Source organism: Neovison vison, chromosome 12, assembly GCF_020171115.1.
Source record: "Neovison vison isolate M4711 chromosome 12, ASM_NN_V1, whole genome shotgun sequence".
NCBI lineage: Eukaryota > Metazoa > Chordata > Mammalia > Carnivora > Mustelidae > Neogale > Neogale vison.
This window is the reverse complement of record NC_058102.1, coordinates 67,966,843-67,980,122: the sequence shown is the minus strand read 5'-3', so window position 1 is coordinate 67,980,122 and position 13,280 is coordinate 67,966,843. Positions and strand designations below refer to the sequence as shown.

The 13,280-nt window shown below is 35.1% G+C and overlaps 1 protein-coding gene across 3 annotated transcripts in view; it reads left to right on the top strand.

Annotated features, from left to right (window-relative positions):
• FGFR1OP2 (FGFR1 oncogene partner 2) overlaps positions 1–13,280 on the top strand; it is a 30,900-nt gene that overhangs the window by 1,021 nt on the left and 16,599 nt on the right. The gene's annotated exons all lie outside the window — the stretch shown is intronic.

Genomic DNA, 13,280 nt, shown 5'->3' with positions numbered 1-13,280 from the left:
CTGTTCCAGTTCATTTTATATTTTAGTTTCTTCTTGCTTTTCCTCCAAATACCTTAATATGCAACCAAACCAGAACTGGCTGCCCAAACATGTCATGCACTTTCACAGCTCTGTGCCTTTGTATGTGCTCTATCATCTGTCTAGAATGCTTACTCTTTCTCTCTACCCCACTCTTCACCCATCTAGACCCAATTCATAGATTCTTGTCTTCTCAGACTCCCCCAGTTGATATTAATAATACCATTGGTGCTCCCAGAGCACTTGAAATGATTCTTCTGGAGTATCTATTAGGCTGTATAATTTGTTCATGTGTCTGTCTCTTGTGTCAATTTGAGATTAAGTCTGGAATCCTGGCTTGTTCATCTTTGTAACAAAAGCTAGTCCAGTGTTTAGGGCATAGCAGGCATCATTTGTATATACATTTTTAAATATGTATACATATTTATAATGCAGTAGTTCTAAATATTCATAATAGGAGTCCTTAGTGCTCTTAAAAAATCACGGAATTTTAGAGCCAGAAGGAACATTGTATGTTAGCTAAAGTCCCCTGACCTGTTTTGAAAATGAGAAACTCTGTACCCCAACACAAGTAATTGTATTTTTAGTATTTGTTAATTGAGATTATGCATAATGGGAAAAACTGCTTTTAAATGATTTTATATTTTATTATCCTAGTATCTGTCTGTATTTGAAAAATAGAGAAATATTTATATATGTGAGAAAAATATTTTAGACTAAAGATCATATTTGGTGTGTGTACATCCATGTAACTCTTCCAATGACTCCTTGGCCCATAGGTTATAAATAACTGGTTTAGATTAGGTTAGTTCCTTGACCTGTCATACCTGTTTGAATCTATAAGTATAGGCAACTTATATTTAGCTACAATTCTAAGGTAAAAAAAAAAAAAAAGTTCTGTGTCCTTTTAAATTCTGTCTTTCCAACTTTAAAAATTTAGCTTCTTCATAAAGCTCCAAACATGTTGTTTGCATCATTTTCAAAGATTGTGAAAATTTTCTGTGCTCTCAAATACAATATTGTCTGTATAAGATGTTTAATTACATATGTAATTTACATACATTCTTGATTTCTTTAGATTAAAAGTTTCTAAGAAAGCCATAACTATGCCTTTTTATTTTTCTGTTTCCTTATGTATCTTTAAAAAATTTTTTTTTATTTATTTATCTGAGAGAGAGAGAGGTAAAGAAGCAGACTCCCCAATGAGCAGGGAGCCCAATGTGGGGCTCCATCCCAGGACCCCAGGATCACAAACTAAGCCAAAAGCAAACACTTAACTGACAGAGCCACCCAGGCGCCCCTCAATATGTATCTATTAATATTATCTACTAATTAATATTTGCAGTACCTGCCTAAACAGTCCAATAAAATTTTTTAACTAAACTTGGTTGTTAATATTTAAAGACAAATCTGTGGTGTATCAGTAGTCACCAGTCATAACCATCAGTCATAATTTCTGTGTATGTCCAGCTATGGGATAGTAGATTTGTGGTTAAAAGAGAAAGAAGAGTGACTTGAATTTCTTTACATTTTTCTTGACCAAAATGTAAAACTAAACAGCTGGCAGTTGCTGTCTTGAGTGGGTGGTGGTTTCTCTTTTATAAGCAGCAGAATGTTCTGAATCCTCTGCCAGGAGTCTGCCGATATCTTTGGGTGGCAAAGTGGGCGAGAATATGGCTAGTGCAGGCAGGGGAAAACCTACTTTAGAAAAATTTCACCTATAATTTACCTACATATAGAAAACAATGTGAGTGCACCGTGACCAGTTATGACAAGCACTGTAAAAATAGGCAGATAAATGGAAAATACTCCCTTTTTTTACTGGAGTCTATTTTTAAATATTTAACAATCGTTAAAGAGTTTGGAAAGCAGTCTTCTTCCCACTCCACTTACTAGCCAAAAAGGGGGGAGAAAACAATGATTTTCAAAAAAGGTGGCAAAGTAAATGCATGTTATAAAATATTTTAAACTTTTCTGTTGTTTCACATACAGGAAATGAGCACGCAGATTCTTAGAAACTCTGTGTCACTATCTTTCTGAAGTGTTAACAGAATTATGCTTTCAATTACCTGATGTTTAGAATTCCTTTTTATGAATAGGTATATTTTTATAGATATAAAGCAAATTTTAAATATAGTTCATTTTGACAGTATTTCATTATGCAATCTAGAGATTTTTTAAAGTGGGTGTTAATTTTAACTTCAAAAAACCTGTCAGTAAACATTAATTGATTTTATAATTAACTGTGATGCCTATTTAAAGTGGATGGTAGGTTTTTATTAATTATAAAGGAAAATATTTGGAATTTGGTGTTTTTTTTTAATATTTTCTTCATTTACGCCCCCTTTTATTTTCTGTTGCTGGCTTGATATACAGTTTTTCTAATATCTCGGAAATCCCATTGGTGAAGCAGGTCAGGGAATTTGTTTTTTCACCCAGGGAGACAGATGGTTTTTACATAGCTACAGGTAAATGGTCCTGAGGATCCATGGAGGCTTCCAGGTATGGTGCTAGACTCAGGATCAGAAATTCTATTTCTGGTACTAGCGTGGTTCCTTCCTTGCTGCATGTACTGCCATTCAGCTCCTTACATTTGGGATCCCAGAGTCTATTTCGTTATTAATGAAATGGGAATAACACTTGTCCTGTTGACCAAAAGAATATAAGGTAGTATTCCTTGGGTTTAGAAATCTACCAACAATTTGAATTCATTAAAATTAATACCTAGCAGTTTGATCTAGAGTGCTCTGGAGGTCCATTTGGCTTTGTTGTTGTTGTTTTCCAATTATTTCTTAGAGGAGGAGAAGGGCAGAGGATGAAGGAGAGAAGGACTCTTAAGCAGGCTTCACCCCAGCCTGATGCAGGGCTCAATCTCATAACCCTGAGATCATGACCTGAGCCAAAAATCAAAAGTTACCATCCTGGTGCCCTGGAGGGAAATCTAGAGTCCAGCACTTAACCGACTGAGCCACCCAGGTACCCCAGAGGTCCATTTGGATTGAGTTAGGTTTAAGAGAAAGCTAAGAATAAGTAAACAATTTTGAAAGAGAAGAGGGTTACTTGCCATGCCAGATAGTAAGGGTGTCTTTTACTACTATAACAGTTGAGGCAACATAGTATTGATGTGGAGATAGATAAAAAAGACCCAGAGGTAGAATAGAATGCTCAAAAACATACCCATCCATTTATTGAGAAAACACGTGTGGCATTGAAATGAGTGGGGATATTCCAACCATAAGAAAGAAATAATGTGACATAATAGAGATGCCAATTATCATTACAATGGCAATCATACTATAATATATAAATACCAAATCAATATGTTGTACACCTTAAACTTACATAATGTTATATGTCAAATATATTTCAATAGGAAAAAATTCAGTGCTGGAAAAATGTACTATACAATAAATGAGACCGGGGCAACTAGTTGTCCCCATAAGACAAAGGAAATATAAGTAGATAGCTTCCTTATACCATACATGCAAATAACAACCAGATGAATTAATGACAAAGGCAAAACCTTGGGGACAGGAAGTGCATTATAGTTTTGTCTTTTTGGCAGTGCCAGGTAAATGGAAACAATATGTAACATTTTGAAACTATCTTCTTTCACTTAGCATTAATGCCCTTGAGATTCATCTATATTGTTGTCTGTATCAGTACCACATTCCATATATTGCTGTACTACAGTTTGCTTTTCCACTCATTTCTCTACAGTAAATGCCCAAAGTAGTATTGCGAGGTCATAAAGACCATATCTAGCTCTAGATATTTAATTTGATAAGCTGCCGAACCATTTTCTGAAATACCCATATCATTTTCCTTTGTCACCAGCATTGTATGGCATTTGCAGTCATACTGTATCCTTGCAGCACTTGAAATGTCGGTACTTTTTATTTTAGCCACCTTAATAGGGGTATAGTGGATCTCACTGTTCTAACTGCATATCCCTAATAGCTAATGATGCTGAGTATTTTCATGTGCTTATTTGCCACCTTTATATCTTTTTAGTTAAGTGTTAAAGTCTTTTGCTCATTTTAAAAATTGGATGATTTTCTTAATGTTAATTCTGAGAGTTTTTTATGTATTCTAGATAAAGCCCTTTGTCATATATGTGATTTGCAAATTTTGCCTTCCAGTCTGTAGCTTGTCTTTTCAGATTGTCTTAAAATGCCTTTCCCAGAGCAAAAGTTTCTGGGTTTTTTTAAAAAGTTTCTAGTTTTGATGAAGTCTAGTTTGTTTTATTTATTTATTTATTTATTTATTTATTTTGATGAATCAAGCTTCTGATATCCTGTCTAAAAAAATCTTTGCCTAATCACAGGTCACAAAGATTTTCTCCGCTTTTCATTTTACATTTAGGTCTATGGTCTACTTCGAGTTAATTTTTATATAAAGTGTAAGAATTATGTTGGGGTTAGTTTTTTGGCATATAGCCTTTTGTTGACAAGACTTTCCTTTCCTGGGCATCTGGATGGCTCAGATGGTTAAGTTTCTGCCTTGGGCTCAGGTCATTATCTATATGTCCTGGGATTGAGCCCTTAGTCCAGTCTGGTCCTGGCGCAATGAGGAGTCTGCTTCTCACTTTCCCTCTACCTCTCTCTCTCATTCTCTGTCTCAAATGAATAAATAAAAAGTCTTAAAAAAAAAAAAAAGACCATCCTTTCCCCTGTTAAGTGTCTGTACATCTTTTCAAAGAACAGTTGACCATGTTTCTTTAGACTTATTTCCGACCTCTATTCTCTTCTGTCTCTGTAAATACCATGCTGTCTTGATTGCTGTAACTATATAGTAAGTCCTAAAATTTGGGGGTGTGATTTCTCCAACTTTGATTTCAAAATTCTTTTGGCTATCCTAGTCTCTTTGCATTTTCATAGAAAAATTAGAATTAGCTTGTCAATTTCTACAGCAAGACCTGCTGTGATTTTGATTGGAAGTTGCATTAAGTCTGTAGATGAGTTATGGAAGATTGACATCCGTACTATGTTGAGTCTTCCAACTTATTAACACAGTGTGTCTCCATTTATTTAGACCCTCTTTGGTTTCTTTAATTAGCATTTTGTAGTTATCAGTGTGCATGTCCTACATATGTTTTATTATCTTTATACCCCCAAATTTCATTTTTTGAATACAGTCTCACTTAAGTATGATGTTGACTATATTAAAGATGCTGTTTCTTATTTTGAGGCAATCCCCTTCTATTTCTAGAGAATTTTTATTACGACAGGATGTCGTTGGGTCCCCTCCCTCAAAAGCACCAATTAGTATGATTTTTTTTTTAATGGTGGATTACATTGATTAATATTTAAATATAGAAACAGCCTTGAGTTCTGGGATAAACCCTACTTGGTCATGGTGTATTATTCTTTCTATATGTTGTTGAATTTGAGTTGCTAATATTTTCTTGAGGATATTTTACATTTTATGTTTATGAGAGATACTGCATTGTGGTTCTCTGTCTCTCTGGAATGTGTCTGGTTTTGGTTTTAGAGTAATGCTGATATCATTTTGGGAGTTTGGAAGTATTTTATTTTCTCGAAGAGGTTGTACAAGATTTGTATTATTTCTTTTATGTTCGGTAGAATTTGCCATTGAAATCATCCAAATAGAGACTTTTCTTGTGGAAGATTTTTAACTACAAATTTAATTTCTTCAATAGTTCTAGGACTATTATAGAATAGTTATAGGATATTAGTAGTTATAATTGCTATACCTAATGGTTATGGGACTATTAATAATTCTCTATTTCCTCTTGTGTGACTATGCAGTTTGTGGTTTTTAGAGAATTAATCCATTTCATCTAAATTATCCAATTCTGGGGTGCCTGGGTGGCTCAGTGGGTTAAAACCTCTGCCTTCAGCTTAGGTCATGATCCCAGACTCCTGGGATTGAGCCCCGCATCGGGCTCTCTGCTCCGTCGGGAGCCTGCTTCCCCCCTCTCTCTCTCTGCCTGCCTCTCTACCTACTTGTGATCTCTGTCTGTCAAATAAATAAAATCTTTTTTAAAAAAAATAAATAAATTATCCAATTCATGTGTATGAAAATTGTATTCACTTATTCTTTTAATGAATTAGAAGTCTGAAGTGATAGCCCTTCTTTCATTCCTGACATTGGTTATTTTACATATTTTCTCTTTTTTATTTTTTTCCCCTTGATCAGTTTTGGTGAAGGTTTATCCACTTCATTTGCTTTTTCAAAGAATTAGGTTTTGGTTTCATTGGTTCTCTGTTGCTTTCCTGTTCTCAGTTTCATTGATTTCTGCTCTTTTATTATTTCCTTCTTCTGTTTACTTTAGAGTTTATTTGCTTTTTTCCTGGTTTCATAAGCTTGAGGTTTAGGTAATTGGTTGATTTGAGATCTTTTAAATTTTCTAATAAAAGAAATTAATGCTACAAATTTTCTTTAAAGTACTACTATATATGCAAGACAGAATTGTGATACCTTGTATTTTCATGTTTATTTAGATGAAAATATTCTCTGATCTCCAAAAAGACTTCTTTTTTGACTTCTGGATTACTTTTGTGTTTTTTAATTTCCAGATGTTTGGAGATTTTCTTATCTCCTGGTTACCTATTTTAGTTTAACTTCATTATGGTCACAGGACATAATTTGTATGATGGCAATTCTTTTAAATTTGTTAAGGTTTGTTTTATTATCTAGGATAAGATATATCCTAGTGATGACCTATCTGCACTTAAAAATAATGTGTTTTGCTCTTGTTGATGTTAATCCACCTCGTTGTTGGTTGTTCATGTCTTTTGTATCCTTGCTGATTTCCAGGGTGGAAGTTCTATCAATTATTGAGAAAAAAATTCTCTACATTATAACCAATTCTTATTATCTGTCTTGTTAGAACTATCCTGGTGGGTGTGAAGCATCTCCTTGTGGTTTTGATAGCTGATCATGTTGAGTATCTTTTCCTGTGCTTATTAACCCTCTAACTTTGGTTAGTGTTTGTAATTCCCCTTTTTTCCCTTGATCAATCTAGCTAAAGGTTTATCAGCTTTGTTGATCTTTTCACCGAGCCAGTGCCTGGTTTCCTTGATCTTCTCCTTTTTTTTTTTTTTTTAGCTTTTATTTCACTTATTTCTGATCTAATCTTTATTATTTCCTTCTGCTAGTTTCAGACTTTGCTCTTTTTCTAACTCTCTTAGGTGTAAAGTTAGGTTGTTTATTTGAGATTTTTCTTGTTTCTTAAGGTGGGCCTGTATAACTATAAATTTCTCTCTTAGAATTTCTTCTGCTTTATCCCAAATATTTTGAACCATTCTGTTTTCATTTTCATTTGTTACCATGTATTTTTTTTTATTTCTTTGGTTTCTTGATTGACACATTCATTAGTAGTGTGTTGTTAACCTGTATGTATTTATGTTCTTTCCAGATTTTTTCTAGTTTCATTCGCTGTTGTGCTTGGAAAAGATGCATGGTATGATTTCAGTCCTTTCAAATTTATTGAGATTTGTTTTACCAATTGATATGTGATCTGTACTGGAGAATGTTGCATGTGCACTTGAAATGAATGTGTATTCTGCTGTTTTGAGATCTAGTGGTCTATATATTTATTAGGTTCATCCGGTCTAATATGTTGTGCAAAGCTTTTGTTTCCTTGTAGACTTTCTGTCTAGATGATCTATCCACTGACATAAGTGTGATGGTAAAGTCCCCTACTATTACTGTATTACTGTTCATTTCTCCCTTTATGTCTGTTAATAATTGCTTTATGTATTTGGGTGCCCATATGTTGGATGCAGAGTTAATCTACATTTGTTATATCCTCTTGATGGAGTGATCCTTTTATTGTTATGAAATTCTTGCTTTTCTTTGTTTCTTGCTACAGTCTGTGCTTTAAAATCTGTTTTGTCTGGGGTGCCTGCCTAGCTCAGTTGGTAGAGCATGAGACTCTTGATCTTGGGGTTGTAAATTCAAGCCCCACGTTTAGAGATTACTTAAAAATCTTTTTAAAAAAATAATAAAGTCTATTTTGTCTGATAAAAGTATTGCCAACCTGGCTTTTTTCTTTTTTTTTTTCCATATGCATGGTATATGTTTTTCCAGCCTTTTCAGTCTGTACAAGCCTTTAAGTCTGAAGTGAGTCTCTTATATGCAGTATTTAAATGAGTCTTGCTTTTTTTTTTTTTTAACCTTTGAGTTACCTTATGTTTTTTATTGGAGCAGTTTATTTATATTTAAAGTAGTTACTGATAGGTATTTGCTTATTGCCATTTTGTTAATTGTTTTCTAATTATTTTTACAGTTCTTCTCTATTTCTTTCTTCATCTCTTGCTCTTATCCCTGTGGTTTGATGGCTTTCTTTAGTGTTAGACTTGGATTCTTTTCTCCTTTTGTGTATGTGTGTGTGTATAGGTTTTGATTTGTGGTTACCATTAGGTTCATATATAATAACTTAAATGTACAGCAGTCTGTATTATTTAGTTTATGGTTGCTTAAGTTTAAACACATTCTAAAAGCACTAAATTGGTACTTCCCCCTCCACATTTTATGTATATGATGTCATATTTTACATCTTTTTATTTTGTGTATCCCCAAATTTTTGTAGACATAATCGATTTTATTATTGTTGTGTTTTAACCTCCATATTTGCTTTATAAGTGATTTATCTACTACCTTTATTATAGTTTTGTTTTTACCTGTGAATTTTTTTTCCTAAGAGCCTTTTCTTTCCATTCAAAGAATTCACTTTAGCATACCTTGTAAGGCTAGTTTAGTGGTGATGAATTCCTTGAACTTTTTTCTTTCTTTCTAGTCTCAGTGATAACTTTGCTAGTTTCTCCTTTCAGCATTTTGAATATATCATGCCACTCTCTTCTGGTCTGCAAAGTTTCTGCTGAAAAATCAGCTGATAGCCTTCTAGGGTTTCTTTTGTATATAATTGCTTTCTTTTCTCTTGCTGCTTTTAAAATTCTCTATCATTACTTTAAGCCATTTTAATCATTACATGTCTTCGTGTACACCTCCTTGAGCTAATCTTGTTGGGACTTCTCAGTGCTTCCTGGATCTAGATGTCTTTTTCCATCTCCAGATTAGGGAAGTGTTCAGCTATTAGTTCTTCAAATAGGTTTTCTGTCCCTTTTTTTCCCCTCCTTTTGGGATCTCTATATTGCAGAGGTTATTATGCTCGATAGTGTCACTGAGTTCCCTTAATGTAATCTCATTTTTAATTCTTTCTTCTTTTTGATGTTCAGCTTGGTTGTTTTCCATTACCCTGTCTTCCAGCTCGCTGAACCCATTCTTCTGCCTCCTCTAATCCTCTGTTGATTTCCTCTAGTGTGTTTTTTGTTTCCATTATTGAATTCTTCATTTCTTGCTGGTTCTGTTTTATACTTTCTCTTTGTTGAAGTTCTCATAAGTTCATTCAATTTTTTCTCAAGTTCAGTTAGTATCTTCATGACCTTATGCAGAAGAGTTAGGTAGTGCCCTGTAGCACAGTGTCCCCTGGTCACCAGGGTCAGGTATTCCAGCAGTGTCCCCTGTGTGGGCTATATGTGCTCTCCTGTTGTGGCTGAGCCACGTTTGCCTTCAGCCCAGTTGATGTTTACCTGCTTTGCCTACTGTGGAGACACTGGACAGTATTTAGTCCCTCAGTTTTTGGGGAGCCTGTGTGAGATTGTGATTGGCTGAGAGGTGGGCAGGGTCAACAGTCAGGCCTGCTGTCTGCAATTAGCCTCTCTGTTGGTACATCGAAAGAAAGGGCTTTTTCCCTACAGAGCCCACAGAGGCTTTTGTTGAGGGCCAGAACTGGCAGTCAGAGTAGATATCTACAGTCTGCCTCTCGCTGAAGCTGCAGGCATGCCATATGGCAGAGCATTCTTTCTGTACAGTCTGCTGAAAGACTTGGCTCCTGGAACTGTGGGCAAGCTAGTTTATAGGATTAGGTGCCTCTTCCTCAAGGGAGGAGTTTCTTTGGAATGGCATCATTCCCTGCCAGAGCTGCCTGCAGGATGTGGAGGAGCAGGAACCTCTTTGAAGGGATGCCTACCAAGGTGGGTGGGTTGGAAAAGGAAGGTGGCAGGGGAATGTGGAGGCAGGGCATGTAGTGTTAGCAAGTATTAGCGCTATTTCCTGCAGGTGTCCAGCTATCCAGACTAGGAGAGGGGAAGAGAAATGGCTCCCACCATCATTTTTCTTTTAGGGAAATCTCCTGAAGATCCCTGCTCCTCCAGCATATGTTCTGAGACTAGGAAATAAATCTCCTTCACATATACCCCACGCGCTTTTCAAACTGCTGCTTCCGTGCCCGAATTATTTGTTAAGCTGGCTCTTTAAGAGCAAGGACTCAGTTTCCTATTGCCTCCTACCTCTTTTATTAAGCCCACTGATTTTTAAATTCCCCAGAAGTAAGCCTCACTGTTTAAGAATTTCAGAAGTTAAGCCCCATTAGTTTCCTTAGCCAGATGTTAAGGGGATTTGTCTTCTGAGGGCACCAGGGCCTGAGGTGTTTGGCGTGTCTGAGGTGGGGTCTGATACTCTAGATTCTCCATGCTTATGGTATCTGTCCCATTTGTGGTTTGTCTCACCAGGGGTTTGGTTCCCAATGAGTCTCTACCTCTCCTACCTTTTCTAATATAGCCTCATCTCTGCCATTACTTGTGAAGGTGTGTTCTGCCAGTCTTCAGGTCATTTTTACAGTTAGTTGTACAGATGTGACTATTTTCTTGGTGTGTTTGTGGGACAGGGTAAGCTGAAGATCTTCCTACTCTACCATCTTAGTCCCTCTCTGGGTCCTGTTTAATTAATTCATTCTGATAATATATCTTAGAGTTAGTGTGTTTAGAACATTTACATTTAGTGTAATTATTAATATGTTTGGATTTAGGTCCAACATCTTGTAATTTGTTCCTTCAATATTTTGATCCTTTATTTCCTCCTTTTCATTCTTTTGTGTTATTGAACACTTTTTATTTTAATTCATCTATTGTGGTTTGGGCTATTATCTCTGTACAGGTTCTTTAGGAGTTTGTCTAGGAATTATGTATTTATGTATGTGTGTGTGTATATATGTATGTACATATATGTATATATACTTATATAAAATTGTTTTACTTACAGTTGACATATAAAAGTTTCAGGTGACAAGTTAAAACCTTATCACTGTATAGATACGTTTATCCTTCTACCTTTATGTCATAGTTATATATTATGTATATGTAAACTGAAAATTCTGTCAGACAGCAGTTATAGTTATTTTCAAACATCAGACATTTTAAAGCATTCAAGAATAGTTTATGATATTTGCCTCTTTGTGTTACTCTTCTTTTATTCCTAATGCTCTAAGTTTCCTTCTGATACCATTTTGCTTCTCTCTGAAGAAATTCCTTTAGAGCAAATCTGTTAGAAATGAATTCTTTTTCTTCTTCCGGGAGTGATTTTTATTTCACCTTCATATATAAAGGGTATTTTTGCTGGATATAGAATTCTGGGATGACATTTCTGTTCTTTCTGCATTTTAACTGTTCTACTTTCAATTTCATTCTAGGGTGACAGTTCTGTTCTTTTTGCATTTTAACTGTTCCACTTTCAATCAGTTTGGCTTCTAGCTATCCTTCAGATTGTTTGTTCTTCATAAGTGTTGCTTGTCTCTGTTTTTAAGAATTTTTCTTTGTATTTAGTTTTCAGAAATTTGGTAATGTTGTATGTGAGTTAGACCTTGGGTTTATCCTATTTGAGGACTGGGAATAATGAAGACAGAAGATTTCCGAGGAAGAGACCGTGTTGCATAATTTAAATTCATAAATAACTGTGCCAGTTAAATACAGTTCCATAGTACTTGATTGAGAAGTTAGAATGTTGTTGGTGGGAAATACAAACTATAGTAGTATTTTAATTATTGCAATTATTATGGCTCTTCAATGGAGGACTTTTTCAACCTGTCCATAACATAAACATACTAGTATATTAAAGAATGTTACATATTCCTAGAGCATAGAGGGACAGCTCTATAAAATCCACTGGGAGATGTTAAAAAAATCCTTTAGGAATGGTTCTAGTCCTCACTTCATCTTTTAAATTTTTCCAGATTATTTGCAAATAAAGCATGCACTGGCCATATCCCCTGCTGTCCAAAAAATTTTCCCATCAGTGTTCCTAATATTGTGGCCAGTTTTTTTTCCTACTGGAGTGAAATGTTTCCTGGAGTTTCTAGTGTCCATTTGAGGTTTCATCTGGTGCTATCAAATCACCATTCTGATTGTGGCAGCTCTTATCCTCAGGATTTTACAACTTGATCATCCCATGTTTCTTTTTGGAATTTATCAGGCCAGATTTGTGTGTCTGTGATGGAATCTTTGAACTTCTCCATAGATTTATGATTTTACTGTTACATATGAGGCCGTCGCATAGGGCACCTATGTTAAGCGTCTGCCTTCAGCTCAGGTCATGATCCCAGGGTCCTGGGATCGAGCCCCATACTGGGTTCCCTGCTCGATGGGTAGCCTTCTTCTCCCTCTTCTATTCCCTCCACTTGTGTTCCATCTCTCGCTGTCTCTTTCTCTGTCAAATAAATAAATAAAATCTTTTTTTTTAAAATCTGTTTATAATATAAGGCAGTTCCATTATTACACTATGTATACTAATACATAGCATCCTAGCTTGTATGGTATTTTTTTTTTATTGTGTGTCTCTGCTATTTTAGGTAGTATCAAGTCATTAAATAGTTATTGTATTCATTGTTTATTAAGGGATATCTGAGGAACTTTTTTTTTTGCAGTATTTCAAAGAAGTGAATTATCCCAAAAATGATCCAGCTCTTAGTATATAAATTTGCTTTTTTTTTTTTTTTTTTTTTTAAAGCAAGTTGTTCTATCTTAAGACAACCACAGTTAACTCATTGGATCAGTTTGGCTTCCACTAACAAAATTAGTTTTCTCAGAGTGACTGCAGTTACCTGTTGTATATCAACTCTGGTATTGTCACTTTTTGTGCTTACTGTGAAACCTATTAATAAGCAGTAATGTCAAGATTTATTCCTAGAGGATGAATTTTGTTTGGGGGTTGGACAGTTCTTGATTTACGGAATGGAAGCACAATCATGAGATTTCGTTCAGTAGGTTGGTTGTTGGAGTAAGAGTGTCACTAATGGATGGTAATATGAAAAGCAGAAAGTAACAATATTTCATAATTATTCAACTAGTAGAAAATGTAGAGTGGTTTCCTTTAGCAGTAGGGCTTTGCAACATTGCAACATTAGGTTTAAAGACCCTAGTGTAAGTTCGGAAGATGCTTTAACCAATTTAGTTGAAGTC